Below are 16,691 nucleotides of genomic sequence, written 5' to 3'. Positions count from 1 at the left end.
CCATCCCTGTTGCCATGGCAGCTCAGACAACATCTTGAGGCCAGGGTGGGGCGCTCGAATATCACCTGTTGAAACCTGTAGTTTCACCTGCAGCTTTGTTTCTCAAGATCCCATCTGCTGAGACCTGTAACTGTGTGGTCAGGTGGTTAAAAAAATGGGCTTGTAACCAGGAGGTTCACTGACTCACTGTGTGACCTGAGCAAATCACTTAACATCCTTGTGCTTATGTGTTGTAAGTGACTCTGCAGCTGATGCATAGTTCACACACAGAGTCACGTATCTTGTAAAGCTCTTTGTGATGGTGGACCACTATGAAAGACGCTATATAAAAATAAAAATTGTTACAGTACTATTGTGATTGCATCCTGTAGTGTCTTTGGATTTGCTTTGTTCTGGAATAAAACCCTTCTGATTGAAGTTACCTGAAGAAGACGGATTTATTATTTTTAAGAAGAAAACAAACCTTCTCAGAATAGGTAAAACAGGTTGTCACAGAACAGGTAAAGTATGCGGGTGCTGTGTTATTATTTTTTTGATTGAATCCTGCTAAAAGTATATTGATAATATAGATTTTAGACATAATACCTTTTTTTGTACATTAGTACATTTTTAAAATGTATAGAACAAAACTAAGGCTGCTTTCGCACTGGGGTCCGTTTCAAACAGACTTGGTCTGGTTCCTGTAGTTTGAAACAATGTATCAATGTGTTTGCTGTCACGCTTATCTGTGAGCAGAGGGACCGAGTTAGTTTGCATGCAAGCAAAAGTCTAGCTTTTTTCAGGACTGAGTTTGTTTGTGCTTACAATACTTGTTTATATGGTGTGTGAACCAAATGTTTACACTGTCCTGCAAGGCATATTGAAAGATATTGATTTATTGCTCTGGTTTTTAATATATCATGTTTTAGATTCTTACATATTGCTGTGGAAGAAAGCACTGGGGGAGCGCTTCGCTAATTTAATGAATACATTTCTTGAATGGCAAGATTTGGGTGTCCGACCAAATTTTCTACGAGAGTTTCAGTTTCTCACACTGCCCATGTAGTTTAGGACTACCAGATTTCCACAGTGGAAAACAGGGAGTTATTTTTTTTTTTAATTAATTAATTTTTTTTTAATTTACTAACGCCATAGCAACTCTAAAGCCCAAAATGACAGTATATAAAATAACACAATAATAGTTTAAAAATTAAACATCGGGTGAATTTATTGCAGATGACAAGAACTCATAATTTTCTTCACATTATCATCTAGTCAAAGCATGTTAAATGTAGAAAAATCCAGATTTTAAAAATAGATCAGCTCTAAGCATATGGTATACACATAATCGGAATGATTAAACAAATAATCCAAGATTGTTTATTTTATTTTCGAATGTGCTAACACACAACCTAATACAATACTCTGCTACTGAGCACGCTGGTACACTTTTGTACTTAAAACATAAATAATAAATACAATAGCAAGCAGTGCGTTTGCCAAATGGACCGAGACCAGTTCTTTAGGTGGACTCGGTATGGTTAGTTTCCCAAGCGGACTCTGCTGTTCACACTTCACACCAAACGTACCGATCTGTACAGAGTGTGGACCAAACCCTCTAAACAGACCCAGTGTGAACACAGCCTAAGAAACAGAAGAAAGCTTTTTTTTTTTATTATGCCATCTATCATCAAGTGAACTTTTCAGATCCTGTATAATACAATTCTAATAAAGAACATTTAATTGTAGCAACTCTATCACCCATTCCCTGCAGACCTGTTCTATTTATAAGTATGTGGCAGAAGGAATTAGAGGCAGAGTAATAGAAAGTGGCTTCGCTGTTTCCCCCAGGCGAATGCATAACAGACCGGAAATTGCACTACAGTAGTCATTAAGGAATGCTACCCCACAGTGCAGAACTGGGGACCAGAACTGGCTTTCCTTACACAGTGTTATCCAGCCTTTTCAGCACAGAGCTCGTCTTGTCTTAATAAAATTCTGCTATTTAAAAGGAGTTGTTTTGTTCATAATTATTATTAAAGAGCAAAAAGCTTCAAATGATCTTTTTTAACAATGCCTGGTTTACCTCCCTTTACCTTTTTTATGATATTTACAATTGTTCTGTGTAAAGTGCAGTTGTGCAAATATTATGTTTTTGGACTATTTGAACTTCAGATTCTATCTATCCAAACTATTAGATTCTGTCCATTATTCCTGTATTTGATCTAACAAGTTCATTGCTCAGGTTTCCAGGTTGTGAAACATTCTAAACTAGGTTTATTTTTGACATCATCGTGTTTCTTTATCTAAAGCACTAGAGCTTTAATTGAAAGAGGCAGGATTATCTTCTGAAGCAGTTTTGATTGGCTAAGAAGACCAGCACTGTTGTTGCTTCTTATACTGGGAGGAATGAATGAGAGACACAGTAATAAATCTTCACATTTTATATGTAGTCCTGCAGAAGTACCTGCACTGTCAGCTTCTTTTGTTCTAATTAGCTTTCATCATTTGAGCCTGTAGAATCATATTTTTTAATGATTCCAAAGAAATGACATGATGCTGTAACCTATCGACTATACTGGTCCCATGTGGCAGCCTCCTATGCAAGTACAGCCCAGGTCTGTCCCTGCTGAGCTTCTGAGATCTGATGACGTTGGTGTGGTCAAGGCAGTGTGGTCATAGACTAAGGTCAGATGAACCATAGACTCCCACCAGTGACCGCCAGAGAGGAAAATAAATGAATAAATAAATAAATTAGCCTATGGGACACAGGGATTATTTTCACTGTGATTCTGGTTGTCCATTTAACCTGACACCAAATTTACTTCCTGTGCAACAGGTATTAGGACCTCACCTAATATGTGTCGCACAGAGGACAGGCCATTCCTGCTGGCCACACAGGGAGTGAATGCACAGTGTTGTGGCAAGATGCATTGGTTTTAATGGATATAAAGTCTAATGAAAACAACAGTATATGGATAGTTAAAACCCCCTCCATCCCATCATACAGGGATTGCATTGTGGCCTTGTTTCAGATGCGCCTGTCAAAACACATTTGTAATAAAAGTCAATGTGGGTAATGATACTGTATCCTGCCTCTGTTGCCTCTGCAGGCAAGACAAGCCTTTATGTCCTGTAGTGTATGGGTTCTTAAGAGCAGTAATCAATGCCCACTCATAAGACCCTAGGCTAGCCTCACAAATGTTTAGTGTCTTTGCAAACCAGTACACTAAACTGAAGCTATTAAAGAAAATGAGGCACACAACCCTGACCTGCTATTCATTTAGAAGAAAGTAAGATACAAGTGAGTTTAATACTGTATTTCAGGATAACAACGTATTTGTATAGCCCAGTTCCGACATTTCATATTATTAAATTCACCATTGTTGCATGTAGAAGGAACTATTATGGCAAACTTACATTATCACTACAATAACAACAAAGCATTGTTTTGTTTTTTAACTATAATTTGTAGCTCTTTCTAAAGAATATGTTTTTTGAGCACTAACAACACTGACCCTACAGTTTTATTTCATTTCAATGTTTATGTTTTATAAATTACCTATGAGAAATCTGTAAAGGATTAGTTAAAATTATATCACATATAATCCTGTGTACAAATGTAATCCCATGCATTGAACATTTGGCACACAAGACTGTGACAGGGTACACCCCGCCCCTGTGTTTATTTGTATTATTTTGTATTATTATGGTTATTGTTGTTATCGTTTAACTGGATTTGGTATTATGAGTGCAGGTGTGTGGCAGCATGGCAGGGTGTGTGCTGGGGGGGGTGGGGAGTGATGGGTGGCAGGGAGGGAGTTATAATCCTCTCTGAAAAGACATGTAGGAATGTGGCTCGAGCCGTCAATTAAATGCATGTTTAAATGATTAATTAAAGCCATGGGGGTATAAAATAGGTGTTCAGGGTGTGAGGGAGAATTAGAAATAGTGATGATGAGAATTAATGTTGGGGAAGGCGAGGGTTTTGTGTGCTGTGGTGTAAATATATAAATAATTATCGTTGGGGTAGAAAACATATTGCTATGAACCTTGCTGGGCTCAAACAAGTTTCAAGGTGTAATGAAAAAGCAAAACCATATGCCATAATTCATATGTGGGTGAGAGAATTGCGGGTGGGAGATGTTGTGTCTCTGCATGCGTGGGGTGCATTCAACTGGTAAGAATAGTGATCTATGGTAGGACACTGTCATAAGCTCCTTACTTACTTTAAATAGACTGTAGATCACATACATGAAGAAAAAATAGTTTATGTTCCATATACAATCAGGACAAGCCTTCACATGAGCGTACCAACGAGCTCTGGCAATCTCGCTGCTTATAGGCAATATTAACCAATGAGCATTGAGAACATCCGCACTCTTTATTCCTTATATAGAACACAGCATTGTCGCATCAACACTTAACTCTTTAGTTACCTAAACACAATTTACATCTGGTTCAGTGCTGTTATGTGTCTATTATATACCACAGGAGAGTTATCTAATTACACCCTATTGTACCTGTAAAGTTGCTTCAAATCTAATTTTGTATGACATTTGTATTCTTTACGAGTAGTTCTAACTGCAATTACTCAAGAACTCAAATACAACGTGTCTTTTATTTGTATGCATCTGTATTAAGGTGCTTTCACTTGAGTTTAGGAGCTGACTCCATGAAGTTGTATATGTTGAGACTAAAAAGACTACCCTAAAGAAGCTCACTTACACCATTAAAGGTTTTAGTTCTCACAAGCAAGACCTTTTCATGGTTCTGTAACTGTTTACGTCACTTGACTACCCTCCTGTCACAGAGCAGGTGCCACGCTGTGGCCCACAAGAAAGGGAGAAGCCATTTGCAGTTCAGAGACAGCACAGTGCCAGAGCTGAGATGAACAGGGTGCCTCACGGCTACAGGACTCTGTAAAAATAAAAGCCACCCATCTGGACCAAAACATCTTATTAATGACGCTGCCTTTTATTTGCGACTCACTTTAGTTTCAGCACCCTGGAGAGCAGTTTACACTGCCTTTGTGGGACATAGAAAAGTGAGAGGACCAACCAGGAACCACAAAGCTAGAATTCCATTCTGCAGAAGACCCCTCTGCATTCTGCACGCCCAGGAGACTGTAATGGACTGCATAGAGAATTGTTTTAGTTGTTCAGGAGTGACCCAATAAGTATCCCATCTGATTCTTTCAGAAATCAGAACAGCCATTATAGCCATAACTTTTGAAACATCTGTACTTTGGGCAGTACATAAGTGCCATTACCAATCATTTATCCAACCTACCTCAGTTCTTAGCCTATTTTTCAAGAGTAAAACTCGATCTGGGTGATAAATGTAGACTCATTTTTATTTCCTACATACTTCTTTTCTTCATATGATAATTCGTATTTGAGTCTTCAGAGTATTTAAATGGCACTGAAAGGAAGGACTCCCACTTCTATTGAAATCTTGCCAGTTTGTAAATCTGACTCCCGCCTACAGCTCTATTATACAAGCCCCAAGTAATAGGGTAGCCTGGCACAAATCAGTGCCTGAAGGATTCTTAATACACTGCTCTGGAGGGATAAGAGAAAACCCTGAAATTAGTTAAATAGCAACCCTTGTAGGCTGCAGCCGAGAGTCAGCCCTCAAGTTGCTCCCAGTTCTCCAAACAGTGTGTTACTGGGATTGCTCTAGTCTGATCCTACACCACAATAGAAATGTAATGCTTCTGCAAAGTTGCAGTAGCAGTGCTGTCACCATGTTTACTGCCTTATTAAACGAAAGCAAACATGCATTGATGTACATTTATACTTTGCAGAATCTTGTATCCCGTCAACAAAATGCTGTGACTGAACTTGAGAATGTGGCATGTATAAGGTTATGGAGAGTGATTCAGAGTGAAACGCAGGCAATGCTAACCTTTTTGGAAGAACTAAATGTAATTAGCATGCTTGACATGACAAGACAATCTAATGGTGATATACACTGCCCAGCCACTTTGTTAGGACCTCTTTGGATTTGGCCTGACTTTTTTTGACTTTGGATTTTCTCCTGGCATACCCCGGGTCCCTTGATTACTCTGGAAGACGAAACAAATTCCGTATTTTTCTTAGGCATCGTTGGGGATCAAATACTCCAGCAATGCTGCCTTTCCAGCCAATGGCTATGTTCAATACTATAATGCACCCATAGTGGCTTGAGAAGCATGGCAGAGACTTCAGGCATTGTCCATGGCCGCCACAATCCACAGATCACAATCCGATTGAGCATGTCTGGGATGAACTTGGATGGTCATCATCACGATCCTCTGCATCAGTTCTGTGAAATATTAATGACTGAATGGATTAACATTTCTCGAGACACCTTCCAGCACCTGAAGCAGGAAATTTAAATGAGCAAGAGTTGCTAATATATGACAAGGTGGCTTCTGGATACCTTCTGGTAGATTGAAGAAACGTTTGCATATTGTTACATACCAATTTTATCATACAGATATACTATAAACCAACACACAATGATAATGTACTGAAGTTCCTGGCTTCTATATTAAGTGTCTTATCATAGCAGCATCAATATTTCCAGACGTTTTGTGTTGCCAGTGTTGGTATGATAACGATGCTGCCTGTTTGGGTTTGTCTGCAGTAACACTGGTATGTAATGATCTCCCATGGTAACTGTCAGACGTTTCTGTAAGGAATTACATAATAGAGCTTCAGTCAGACTTTTTTTGTACAAACAAAGAATTTCCTGCAAAATCATCTTCAATTGAAATGCCTGCTGGCGCATCCGGTCTGAGGAATCAATTGGAAACACATTATTTCATCCAGACTTTTATATTCAGGTGTACTGTGGCATTGTTTCTTTGCTTGCTTGTCTGCTTAACTTCCCTGATGCTGGTTTCCCAAATGCGATAAAGCAGGTTTATGTTTGTATTTCAGTTTTAGTTTTGTATACTTTTGTATACAAAATTGTAAAAGAGTTGACTGTCAACTCTTCACATACAAGCAAACATTGAGCATTTTGCTTATAGTATTCCTGTAAGATACTATAGGATTCATATAGTGTTTTTTATAGTAATACTATAGAAGCATTTACACAAGGGCCTACATGCATCGTAACTATTTCACAAAGAATTGCGCCTACTCAAAATCACCTACATTTAGTGAAGCTTATTTTGTAGTATTTTTTATAATTTTAAGTACAGTATCTGTTTTTGAGTACAACTCATATTACAGGTTTTGTATTTTGGTAGTGCAAATTATTGTATGTGGTGCATGAAAAGTTTCAGGAAATTCCACCAAGCAATCCCAAGATACTTAATTCAATAGTAAGCCAGTCACGATGTACTAGATGTACTAGCTTTTTTTTCTCCAGACCTGATGAATACTGAAAAACAAAAAAGGAGATATTTCCAGAATTCAGTATTATAAAAGTACAAATAATTTGCTTCTGTCTAAAACATTTCAAACAGCCTCATGATGTCAGTAGCTTGCACAGGGTCTCAAGAGTTTGATTGGCCACCTGCAGACCAATGATTTCCAAGCATGCAAATGGGTTACAAAGTTATTTTGCTTTATCGTTTACATTGTCTATGCATGGTGACTAATGACCTTACACTAACAAGATCCTAGATGTATTAAAAGATAAAAGGTAGCTTGTGCTGACTGAAGCCCTGCTGTTCAGCAGTAGAACTCATTAGGGTCTCTGAGCGATCAGAAGTTTTGTTTTATACACGTACACCCCCCATGCAATCACAACATTAGCATGAATCTGTAACATGTTTTGTCACTGGCTAAGCAGCAGAACCCACATAGCATGTACATGTCTTGATGTGTTGTAATTAGCAAACTCAAGTGCTTTTTGCCCCGAGTACCTTTCTGCTGGCACGCTTGGCTTAACACTCAAACAACACAAACGAATGTGTGTCCGTGCAGGAAGGGGATGTCCAAAATGCATGCTGGGAATGCTTCTACACAGGAAGCTTTCCAACCAATAGCCTTATTGTATTTCTTCCCTTCACCTCCCCTTTCTCCTCGTCTCAGTTGGCTTTGTCTCGTTTTGGCTATAGGCGTCTACACCATAGGCATATATGCGGTAAGCTCTGCGAATAGAGACCATTGGCATGTACAGCTGTACATTAAAAATCTTTTATCCTTGTTTTGTTTCTTGACTGATTTTGTTTTTAGTCCAACCCTTTAAAACGTTTTTCCCACAGTATATTTGCTCAGACGTTTTGTAGTTTTATCATCATTCTCCCCATGCTACACATTGTTTTCTATAGCTATGTCTCAGTGCTTTGCTACAACGTTATGTAATTTAGCCCCCCCCCCCCCCCCCCCCCCCCACACACACACACACACACACTTTGCCACCTTACTAATTTCCTGCTTCTTTAAATATCATACATATCTGTTTGGAACAGTCTAGTGAACATCACTTATACCTGCTGAATAGCTTTGAATCCTGAATACCTTAACAATGAACAGATTTTTCTTTTTTTTTTTAAAACATCATTTTTTCAATGGGTTCATTTAGTTGGTATTTCAACAGAGCGTGACACCAGCGCAATCCATCAGACTGAAAGAATTCCAGCCCAAAAATCCAAAACTCTGACAGGAAAAAAATGCTAACTGGAGATTATAAAAAAAAAAAAGACTTGGTGGGGGTAACGTGTGATATGGGAATTTAATGCCCACCCTCTGGATGGGATGCTTGGATTTATGTAGCATCCCACCCCTTTGGTGGAAATTAAATTCCCATATCACACAATACTCCATGCATTATTCACTATATTTTAGAGCAATTGCAATACTAACCATTAAGAATGACTGCAAATATTATAAAGGGGAGATTTAAACTAAGCAAATGTAATTTAAAGATGAAGGTGCTATTTTAAAATGAAGGTACTGTTTGACAGCTTATGCTGGAGACTCTGATTGCAATCCAATCTAACAGCTTTGTCTGACTGTTGTTTTACTTTAAATACTGGAACTCGTTTCAGAGTTAGTAGTGTTGTTCATGAAGGCAGTATCACCCCCACCCCCACCCCCCCCCAAAAAAAATACGAAACACATTTCATCAAAGGGAAACGTTTGTAATGAAAATGAATTAAACCAGAGCTTGTGCTGCTAAGCAGAACAGTTACAGTCACTCCTGCAGAGTTCGTTCAGCTTGGCTGTGAAGGTCACGTATGCTATTCATTACAATGAGAAAAAGAAAGGGAATGCATGTGGAAAACAAGTGAGGGGAGATCATTCCAAAGCACAGGAAACGCCCTACGCTGGAGCCCACCATGTGAATCCCACCAAGTCTGCAGCTCAGCTGAAGAACAACCATTCAAAACCACTGCATTCGACAACTGCTGGTATTAAATTACATTTTACAATTCATTGTACATTGAGATGATCCAAGAGGAAACGTGGAAGTGAACAGCTACTCAACACAGCACAGGAAAGTTATTCAGGATTCAGACCTGGTCCCACTATAGGCCTTATCTTTCACTTACTGCCTATCTGAGTTTGAAATACATTCATTTGATAAATCAAGTTCCATGTCACGGTGTAGGCACTCAGCTTTGCCACAGAGGTTATGGAAAACTGAAATGCAAAAATCTGGAGAAATAAATACACCCAAGAGGGAAAGCTGCAATGTACAGGGTGATTAGAAAGTAAGTTTACCACATCGATGATAGGGTGTGTTGATGTGGTAAACTTACTTTATAATCACCCTGTATAATAAGTCTTTTCCCACTGGCACCTCACTACAACAACAAAAAAGTGCATTATTGCACTCAAGGTACAGAGAGGGTTAACTATGCTGATCCCAGGACTTAATGGCATGAGGGTACAATAATTAAACCTCAAGTCACTTCTTCAAATTTAGCACAGGGAGTACAACGTAAAGTATAAATAGAAGCTGACTGAAAGTTTAGAACAGAAGGTAGGAAGCAGTGTTTTTACACTGAGAGTTAAACCATGCAAGCCATGTCTACTTGGTTGAAGTAAAACACCAGGAACACGCCTAAAAAGCTCAACGGGCCACAAATAGCAGAGAAGCTGAGATATTGTAGCCAACCAAGTTTAATAGAGGCAGGTTTAAAGACAGAGGTGCAAGGTAACTGCAATGGCTTAGCAGAGGATTTCCAGCGACCTGTTTAAGAAGATGCCTTACGCACTAAATATAACACTAATAATAGATGCATTAAACCCACATCAGAAATCCTCTTTCTCTGTAATGTAATTTGTTATACACATTTATGTAAGCTACTGGGATTTGACTGCATCTGTCAGCACCAGCAGAATTTTTGATGTGCCCTCTGAATCTGTGTTATCACTTTCTCTTATATTAACAATGTGTGGTTGTCTTGTTCCTGTACAGCACTTAACAAAGATTTTAATAGAAAGATGCCATTGTTCTACCATGACACAAAAAGGAACATAAAATGCTCAGTCGGGAAAACTCCTGCGATTAAAAAAATATTAGAAAATTCAAATAATAATCCTGGCATCCTATAAATCCATAGGGTTTGGTGCTTTAGAGAGGTTTGTTCCTCTGCACAGTTTATTGCAAGATTGCAAGATGTCATCAGCTGTTTGTGATTGTGCTGGAAGGGGGGGGGGGCACCACATCAGCTTTGATTGGATTTAAGCACAGGAGTTATATATTTAAAGGAGATCACTAATGTGATTCCTGCTTCAGCACTAAAAGGATATTGCTGCTGTCGTAGACAATGCCTGACCTTGATTGCTGATTATAACTGCTGGGAGTTTTAAAAGGATGTAGCTTCAAATTCCAGTTTGCAATTTTTTTTTTTTTTTTTTTTGATGAATTGATTTCAGGAACTGCTCTCCGTTTCCAGTGGCTTGCTATAGACTTGCTAACACGGTGCTTGCTGACATCTTTATGTGAGTAAGCACCAGCACCATCTCGTGCACAGCAGTGCACTGTCAGAAGAACACAAAGGAATCCGATCAATACTGGCAGCTCGTGAAATGGCGCTGGCTCATATTTCTAAAAAAAAATTAAACTCAATAAAAAATACAGCCGGTGTATGACAGGCAACTTAAGAGTAGCTTCTAAACCCCTGTAACAGGCATGCATGTATATTTCCTTAACATATTTATTTAAAAAAACACAGTATTTGAGGAATTGTAATAAAAAAAATGCTGAAAGGATGAAAAAGAACACGCCAGTATAAAAAAAAAGCTTGAATTATGTTTGATATGAAAATTAATGCTTGTTTGTTCCGCTGAATATATCTTAAGCAATGCTTGTTTGACTATTTCTCCCAGCACTAGATAAACAAACTGGAAGCTATAGTTGTGTTTTGTCAGCAACGGCATGAGATTTCAATAATGATCCTCCTGGGACACTTTTACCATTTATAATGAGAATTACTTAGACATTTGAAGGATTGCCTCAAGCTGCTTCAACACATCCCTGAATCTATCCATTTCATAAGTGGTTTGTTATTAAAACCACAATGATGAAAGGTTTACAGCATTGCAACATATTTATTATCAAAGTCTTAAAGTTGGTAACACTTCACATTAAGTGTCTTTAGCAACTGTGTATTTACATGGCAGTTAATACGTAACTACATGTGCACTTACACATAATTACAATGTTATTATGCATAGTTACAATACGTTGTTTTTGCATGATATAACCTTAATCCTAACCTTAACTCTAACCCTAACCACTGTAACCCTAACCCTGCTCCAATAGTTACATATATTGTGCAAATAGATTTACACTTTAGTACATTGTAACTATGCATAAGAACATTGTAATTATGTTTAAATGCATGTGTAATTACTAAGTAACTACTATGTAAATACACAGTGATTAGAGACACTCAATGTAAAGTGTTACCTTAAAGCTGATTATTGTTTTGGGGTGCAGGATGAGTAGGACAGTCTGGGGAGTGCAGGTTTGCGTCCTGGCTGGGCGATGTTGCTCATCTTTGCTGGGGTTTCCACAAGGAGGAACATTGCATTAGCTCTGCAGCTCCCACGGGTTAGGAAAACAAAATCATCAGGAACAGAGCTACAACAGACCCTACTGGCCAGGTGCCCTGTGAAAACTGACGCCTGCAGTGCTGGCCTTTGTCTTCCAGGGGCCAGTAGCCAACATCCAAACCCCTTGGCTGAAAGAAACAGTTGACTTGATGGTTGATCAGAGGACTACCTTCAGTTCTCCTGAGCTGTTGTGTGGGTTTCTGCAGTGAGGGTTCATAACTGGACATCATAAATTGTCTCACCTACATCTGTTTTCTGATGGAGTGCAGAGATCCTGTATGCAAAAATAGCAGACTTGACTGCAGGTCTTTAAACGATTTCCTATAGGGCAAGTTAAACCCCCAGGTGGGATGATGCACAACATCCAGCGATGTCAATCCTAAACCCGTTTAATTACATGTTAAAACAAAGCGTGTTGAACACGGAGCGGGAGACTGCGGCATGTTTGTAATGAGACAAGATCACAGAGGACTGCGTGTTAACTAATTGTTACAATCCCCGCAGGGGATGTGTCGGCTGTGTTACCTGAACAGATGGTACGAGGCAGTGAATGTAATGACAGCATTCCAGCGCTCACCTCGCAATGCTTCCCTGCGCTCCCTTCCGTGCCCAAACCTGCCTGGCATCTCCTTAAGAAACAGCAGACCTACAAAGTGAGACATTGATAAGATGTCAGCTCAGCAGAACTGCCTATTCAATCATTACAAGAGTGGCAGAGGGTGAGGCAATTGGAATTCAGCCTGCTCTGCCTTAGAGCTCTGCTGGAATCCACTGTATAGTACAGTACTGTGTGTCGGTATTGCAGAGGTAGGGTGGCTAAATTAAACAGCAAACTCACATCTGGGCATAAAGAATTTCAATCCCACAGTACAGTACCTTAGAGCCAGCAAAGATGGTGAAAATAACTTTCTTATCTGTAAACTAGACCTATGAGTGAACTAAAAAAGAGAAGCTAATGTAACTTGTAGCTTGTAAAGGTGACCACTGTACAGAAGGATCACTCCCTTTGGGTGACTGCTTGTTTGTTTTCTTTCAAGATCACATGACAGCAGTAAGTCTTGTAAGAAAACAATTACATCAACGTGACTGGAAGAGATTACGAAAACTGTCAGTCTACCTTCCATCTCAGAGGAAACCAAGCTCCCATCGTATATAAGGTTACCTGAATGATCAATGTTTAAAGTTGCCACATGTGTAAACGATGGTAAATGCATAGTATAACCATGCGAAAATAACGAGGAAACTGCAGGGCAGCAGCGAAAATACCAAGCCCTTAATTGGATTTTTTTTTTTTTCTTTTTGCTGTGACTCTGAGGGAATCGGTGCTTTATAATAGGCAATATGTTTAAGATGCTTTTTTATCACAGCTCACCTCTGCAGGGGCTCTGGAATGCAGGTCAAACAGACTGGTTTTGCCCAATTTAATATCACTCTGTAGCCTGTGTTCAGTCCGGTTTGGGGTATAAATTGAATTCTGAACGTATTTAGAGGTGACCTGTAAACACAACACAGTGGGGAACCAGTGTGAGCAGTTTCTCTTGCGTGTGTTCTATCATGTTGAGATTTCACAGAAAGTATCCTTCATGTAAAAGAAAAAAAAAATATTTCAAAGATTTAGTATCTCTGAAGATCTGAGTGACATACACTCACTAACACAACAAAGAAGTGTCTTATGTTCCCTTCCACACATACCCAGAGAGTGTTAAAACACTCAGGCATTAGAATTCACTTCTTTGATCAGCACTGTGAGTCCACACTGGAGCGCTTCCAGCTATAGAATATCATCAGTAATGCATGAGGGATTTCAAAAGGGGTTTCCTGCAGGAGTCGAGGGGATATAAAGAACTCTGAAGGATACCCTGGGGATAAAAGGTTGCCTGTTAAAAACACACCAGAGCCAAAGAGCCATAACACACACACACACACACACACACACACACACACACACACACACACACACACACACACATATATATATATATATATATATATATATATATATATATATATATATATATATATATGATAAAAAGAGAACTAAAATAAGTTCAGTTTACTCAAATTAAATAGCAAACTGAACAGTAGCAATGATAATTTTTTTAAATGATACAAAATAGATTTAACCAGACTGCATAGAGACACAGCTTCGGCATGCTTGTGCCTCTAAAACCTGTGTCATGCTTAAACACAGCATCAGTGTAACTTCATTCTGCCTGTATTTCCTTCTACCAAAGACTATATACATTGCAGAAAAAATTCCTGCATGACTCTGACAAAGCAATTGATGCCCAGGTTAAGCTGTAGCTGTTTAAAGACTGGCATCGTTCCTCGGAAAGGTCAATGCTGCTCTGAAGTTGAACAACCTTTTCTGGTCCCTAGACTTTCTTCCATTCTTTCGGTTTTATTGACATGGGCAGGACTTGCGATTCTATCTCCAGCACTCATGGGAAGTGATGCTTGTAAGAACTGAACTCTTTTGTGCTCTCATGACTCTTGGGGCTATTGAACTGGCCACAGCCAGCGCTCTATCTTGTGTTTGGTCAGAGGTCTTTGAGGTGCTGTTTTCAGTAGGAGAGAAGCAGTCAATAGAGACTCTGGTGACCAACATCAAGCAGAATTTTTATCAGATCGCAGCTTTGTAGAGAAATCGATTGTACCCAGGGGCCACCTGCAAACCAGACTTTTTTTTTTAATGCCTTACAAAATTATAACTGTCCCCTTTCCAATTTAGATATTATATAAACCTTTATTATAAATAATATTAGATGTAATTGCTGCATAATTATGTGTGGAAACGTTTATCAAGTTGGTTATTTTCTTATCCTACAGATTAAACCAAGTTAAAGAACAGGAAAGCGTGGCCACTTTTTATTTTCAAGGTAAAACAATTTTATTATTCATTTGTTTATTTGACTTACTTTTTCTAACCAAAACCACCATCACAATGCAATATGTATATAGACTTCAAATGCTTCCTGTCATAGTAAAGTAATGCAAAGCTCTTATGTGAATTTGGTGGCATCTCATTATAGTTTATATTTAGTAACCTTAGTAACCATGAAAAAGGTCATTGTGACCTAGAAACAACGACCGCTATTCAAAAGAGTGACAGCCAAAAGAATGGAATGCCTTGGCAGGAGATATTGGAATTAATTTTTACACATGACAAAATGAAAGAACTGTGAACTACACTAAGCTCATTATAATATACACATCCTTCAGCAACTTGGTAACTGTGATTTAGAGTAAATAAACAGGTATATAAATAACCAAACTAACCGAACAAAATTGTGTGCAACTCAGAAATAAAACCAAGTTAGACAGCATCGAAGTTACTTTAAAATGACCCTGTACAATAAACTTAAGGCTAGTTTCACAGCCCCTGATTAGCACTAATCCTCTAGTGTTACCTGGGGTAAGGTAGTCCAAGACGAGTGTTGATCAGGCTGTGTGACACTAGTGGATAGTCTTGCTGCAGATATAAGCTTGTTTAGTGTTGGCCAAGTTGTATTTCTATACAGCTGCTAAATTAGAGAGCTGACCCTGTTTAGCCTGTTGTTCCCTGAGCCCTAGCGCCCCACTGTAATATACATTCAAGAAGCTTTTGATTAGTGACAGCTCTGAAAATAAAAGAGTTCCCTTAGGCTGAATGCAGATGAATTTGCTGCTATATTATAACCATTGCTTGCCGTTTGAATGCTAGATAGAGGCGATGTGGTAAAGCTCCTGTTGGAATAAAAATACATTTTAAAAAAGGCTTGTGTTTGTATGGGGGATTTTAGTTGTAAAAATTGAATCATGATCTAATACTGCTTTGATGATTCACATGCAGGAGCTGCGTGTCATTGTCACTGATCCCCTCTGTATAACACCTGCCGAGCAGCATTGTAAAATAGGGTTAGATGGGATTTAGGACTCATTTACTGAACATTTAAAAAATACAACGATGTGGATTTCCTTATCTGGCTGTACAGTGAATAAGTGAGGGTTAAGATTCAGTTTAGAAGTAAGATTAGGTTTAGGTCGCTATGACAATATTCTGTGATAAAACAGTACATAACATTTATATAGAATACAGTTGTTTGTTTGTTTGTTTTTTACTGATTCTAATCTATTTCCTGATTTTGCACAAATGATATCTCTGCAGTAGTTCCATGAATGGTATCCTTGACCGCCTGTAACACCCAATGTGACCACTAGGGGTTCCAAAACTCGAAAAGCTTTATAAATATGTTTTTTCTTTGTCTGTTTTTGAGGACTGTAATAAATCACTCTTTGAATATTGTTTTGGAGCTGGTTCTCATTGAGAAACCTCTTTATTGTCAGGTTTCTCTACCTAATACGATAATTATTGTTTTGCTCTTATTTATTTGGCAGACACCTTCGTCCAAAGCCAGATGTATCAAGATAAACAAGAGGACATGACAGGGAATGAGCTGGATGCGAAACATATCTAGAAAAGTAACTTTAATGTAATTTAAAGCATTAAATAATTAAAATGATTCATCCCCTAATCCGAGTCTATTGGGTCATCTTATACAGCAATATACAGGAGCACACTGATTAGCTGTTAGTGTTGTACTCTTGTTAAATGTATATGCTCAGCTCAGACTCAGATTGAACAAATGTCATCACATTTGTAAAACATAAAAGTCCTTTTCTTCCAATGCTGCTGTCCATGCAGAGTGCCTAGTGGTGCAC

At 38.6% G+C, this 16,691-nt stretch overlaps 1 long non-coding RNA gene across 1 annotated transcript; it reads left to right on the top strand.

Moving 5' to 3' along the window:
* The first annotated feature begins 317 nt into the window (after nucleotides 1-317).
* On the top strand, nucleotides 318-16,484 carry LOC121303249. The gene is made up of 3 exons (XR_005947771.1): nucleotides 318-500; nucleotides 14,820-14,869; nucleotides 16,368-16,484. It is a non-coding gene; the product is annotated as an uncharacterized LOC121303249 (long non-coding RNA).
* The last annotated feature ends 207 nt before the right edge of the window (nucleotides 16,485-16,691 follow it).

The sequence above is a fragment of the Polyodon spathula genome, chromosome 32 (genome assembly GCF_017654505.1).
Source record: "Polyodon spathula isolate WHYD16114869_AA chromosome 32, ASM1765450v1, whole genome shotgun sequence".
Classification (NCBI taxonomy): domain Eukaryota; kingdom Metazoa; phylum Chordata; class Actinopteri; order Acipenseriformes; family Polyodontidae; genus Polyodon; species Polyodon spathula.
The sequence above is the reverse complement of the archived record's forward strand: the minus strand, read 5'-3'. Positions and strand labels throughout refer to the sequence as shown.